We start from the raw sequence: 4,546 nt of genomic DNA, 5'->3' as shown, positions 1-4,546 counted from the left end.
CAGACCTTCCCGCATTCTTCGTCATAAATATTTACCTTGCTATTTTATAGCAGGAACTAAAAAAGCTATGAGGGAGGTCCACAGCCCGTCTCCACAACCATAGGACCCTGACCGGGCCCTTGACCCCGAACTCGAAGAAGATCCGGACACCTTTGTGGAGCTCATTGACAGGACGTTCTATCAATTAAGCTGCGATGGTGCCTTGTTGGCCATCATAGCCGATTATCCTGGATTGCCCCCTACATCGCATGTAAGTAAACCGGAGTCCCAGCTTCCGAGAAGGATCCCTTTTTTCGCGCTTCATCTACAGCACACATATGGTGTCTTACAGGGAAGGCCCTCGGGACGCCATGCCGAACCCGTAGTGACTCACCAACAAGGGGCACCGAAGCCGGGTAGGCTTAAAAGGAAGGCGGTCAGGACTAAGACGTTGTTGCAGAGGTATGAAAAAAAACCCTGTTCCGTGGTTGTCGCCATTTTAAATACAATAAAATGTGTGGTTCCTGGCAGGAAAAGTGCTCGCCGGACCATATCCGAAGAGCTTTCTGGTCAGGCCTCCACCAGCCGGGCTCCAGAGCCGGACTTAGAGGCACACGCTAATGTGGGGCCAGCGTTGGATGTTCCTCCTACAGAGGATGCGGATAGGTTGTCCGCTACGAATTCTGAAGTGGAGAGTGCCATGAATCACATGCGTCGCCGGGCCGTACTCCGTGACCCTAGTTTCTCTGAACAGGCGTTTGATGCCTTCAACTCAGGAGACACGTACATCCGAGGTGCTCAAAATGGTCTTGCCAGAGCCATGAACCAGTATGTAAAGGATATACGGATAACAAAATCTGATAATTATGTATATCAGTAGCCCCTAAGACTTGAAGCAGTTGGCACAATTGATTTAAGGATCATCATTTGCATAGGTTCTTACGGAGAAGAATACCTAGATGTCTCAAGAGCTGGATGAGTGCAAAGCCCAGCTACGGGCCGTAGTTGCCGCAATGAAGGAGTCCAAGAAGGCCCCATCTGGAAAGACTTGTTCCTATCAAAAAGAATGACATGTACCAGTTAGTATTCGGTATGTATGTAAATCTAACAATAGATTCTGCAGATGATTCCGGAGTGAATCCGGAGGTCATGCGAGGGGATGAGCAACATGCTCAACGACAGCTAAATGCTGACGATTGCGTGCTTACGCAGGTTAGGTGGGAGAAAAACGATCTCCAAGATGCCAATACGCGGCTGGGCATTGAACTGAAAGATGTTCGGGCCCAGTTTGCTGACTCCATAAAGGAGAATAAGAGGCTTCGACGCGACATTTTTAGTAAGTGCTTGAACGAACTTTTATAGATTTCGACGAAGAAACCTGCTAATAGAGTTATATCTATAGGTATGCTAATGGGTCGTCCCGTGGAGGAGATGCCCGGGTCTGCGGGTGATCTTCTGCAAGAGCTCTCACAACTGCACGAACAAGTACTACATGTGATGCAGGGCATTGCCGAAGCCTTGTGGCCATCCGCCTCCCTGCCAGGAGGCATGGGGGAGCTTGTAGAGATGCTTAAGGGAGCGCGGCGGTGCTTCCGATTATGGAAGATATCGGCCTGCCGACAAGGTGCAAGGGAAGCCTGGGCCATGGTGAAGACGCGATATACCAAGGCTGACCCGAACCACATGGTCGAGGTCGGACCTGTGGGGTCTGATGCAAAAGAGATCCCCGCCAGTTTGGTGTATGACCAGGTGAAATTAGCCGCAAAGTATTCCCAACAAGATTGTAGGCTAGACAGCCTATTGGATGGCATAGAAGAATAATTTAGTCAGTCTAAGTGACTATGTACTTCAAGTGACATATATTGTCCCTAGCCGGATTGTAAATCATTTGTCATGGCGGACCTTTTCACTTCGACCCCCGGACCCGACAGTCCAGAGTGTATCCGAATACCCGCTCAGTTATGTAAAAACCAGGGTACGCGTGGAAACTCGGTGTAGGGGTCATAAGTGCTTGAACAGACAAGTACCCAACTAGCTATGTTATATTATATGAATAGTAAGAAACATCTTCCAGGGAGAATAGTTCCGTTAAGGGTTCCTTTGCCTGGGTACGCATGCATTAATGTGCATGTCTGAACTGCGAAAAGAGACGCAGGATATAAACATCTGGGGGCATATATTGTAATAAGTAAAAGTCATCTTTTGTTCACCGACTGAATATTCCCTTTAGAACGCTAGCTTTCGGCCTTACCCAGTCTGAGGTACACATCCGGCTGACCCGGTGGTAACAATCGCAGAGGTGCTCTCCTTATGCCCTAGCCAAATTAACGGGAACTTAGGGCATAAACACAAGAGTCAGGCAACCCAGCTTGGCCAAAACATAAGTGATATCGATGCATATAATGGCGAAGATAAGGTACATGTGGAAAAGTAACACATGTGCGGGGGGCATAGAGCCCGGAACATAGTTATATTAAGCTTCTGTATAAGAAGACCCCAGGTATAATGAGCATGCCTAGCGCATCAAGATTGTGTAGTCAAGACACATTTTGACCTTTTAAGGTCGTGAAGAAAAAGGGAAGAAAGAAAGAAAGAAAAAGACAGATAACGGATGTATAAAAAATTGACGGAGGTAAGGAGACGAACATAGAGTCCGACACTAGGCGTAGAACCTACAGAGTCTGGCGGCATTCCATGGGTTTGGCTCGAGTCGATTGTCCAATGCATCCTGCAGACAGTACGCTCCACCGGTTAGAACTTTGTCAATAACGAAGGGACCTTCCCATTTGGGCTTGAGCTTGTCCTTTTTCTTCTCTGGTAGGCATAGAACGAGTTTGCCAACGTTATATGTTTTGGCCCGCACTTCTCTGCTTTGATACCGTCGAGCCTGTTGCTGATAGAATGCGGAGCGGGCTTTTGCCACGTCACGCTCCTCCTCCAGGGCGTCTAAACTGTCCTGCCGATCAAGCTCGGCTTCTTTCTCTTTGTACATGCGCACTCGAGGTGAGTCATGATGATGTCGCGGGGCAGTACCGCCTCTGCACCGTACACCATAAAAATGGTGTGTATCCGGTAGTGAGATTCAGCGTGGTCCGCAACCCCCATAGTATGGAGTCGAGCTCCTCAACCTAGTGCGTATCCGATTCCTTCACGGATCGTACTAATCTGGGTTTAATGCCGCTCATAATAAGACCATTTGCTCACTCGACTTGACCGTTTGTTTAGGGGTGATAGACGGAGGCATAATCAAGCTTAATGCCCATGTTGCCGCACCAAGTTTTTACTTTGTCGCCTGTAAAGTTCGAGCCGTTATCGGTGATGATGCTGTGGGGGATGCCGTAACGGTGTACAACCCCGGATATAGTCTATCACTGGTCTTGACTCGGCCGTTTTAACTGGTTTGGCTTCTATCCATTTGGTGAATTTATCCACCATGACCAATAGGTACTTTTTCTTATGGCTTCCTCATTTAAGGGGTCCGACCATATCAAGCCCCCAGACCGCAAAGGGCCAAGTAATGGGGATTGTTTGGAGAGCGGTAGGTGGCATATGGCTTTGATTTGCAAAAAGCTGGCAACCGACGCAATGTTGGACGAGGTCTTGTGCGTCTGCTCGGGCCGCTGGCCAGTAGAGACCTATACGGAAGGCCTTCCTTACAAGGGCTCGAGCTGCGGCGTGATGGCCGCCGAGTCCAGCATGAATTTTTGCCAAAAGTTGTCGTCCTTCCTCTTCGGAGATGCACCTTTGAAGTACTCCGGTACCGCTTTTATTATAAAGCTCTCCCTCGTGGACCTTGTAGGCTTTAGACCTCCGCACAATGCAACGTTCCTTGTTTGGGTCACCAGGGAGTTATTGCCTAGTTAGGTAAGCCAAGAAGGGTTTTGTCCACGGGGCGATGACAGCCATAATCACGTGGGCCGAAGGTGTTATTTCGGTGGCAGAGCCTCCGATTACGTCAGAGTATTCGTGTAACAGCCCGGATGTAACTTTCCCAATTTGTACTCCAACTTTGCCATTTCCAGCGTTAAGTTATATTTATTTCCTCGGGTTCGGGTTTTTTCATCGTGTGTTGTTGTCGTTTTCATGCATCTCATATCATGTCATCATGTGCATTCGAGCATTTTCCCCGTTGTCCGTTTTGTTTTCCGGCGCTTCGTTCTCCTCCGGTGGCCATTTCTAGCTTTCTTTCGTGTGTGGGGATTAAACATTTCCGGATTGGACCGAGACTTTCCAAGCGGCCTTGGTTTACTACCGGTAGACCGCCTGTCAACTTTCGTATCATTTGGACTTCGTTTGATACTCCAACGGTTAACCGAGGGACCGAAAAGGCCTCATGTGTGTGGCAGCCCAACACCCCTCCAATTTGGCCCCAAACCCACCTAAGTCTTCTCCATCATCTAGATCGTTCGATCATGATCGCGTGGCCGAAAACCGCACCTCATTTGGACTCTCCTAGCTCCCTCGATGCCTATTTATACCTCCCCCATTCCAAATCCGGTCGAAACCCTAGTCTCCTTCATCACCTGGCGCGCCGGACAAAAATCTCGCCGCCGGACGTGCCCGCCCA

The sequence above is a fragment of the Triticum aestivum genome, chromosome 2A (genome assembly GCF_018294505.1).
Source record: "Triticum aestivum cultivar Chinese Spring chromosome 2A, IWGSC CS RefSeq v2.1, whole genome shotgun sequence".
NCBI lineage: Eukaryota > Viridiplantae > Streptophyta > Magnoliopsida > Poales > Poaceae > Triticum > Triticum aestivum.
Note: the sequence above shows the minus strand (reverse complement) of the source record.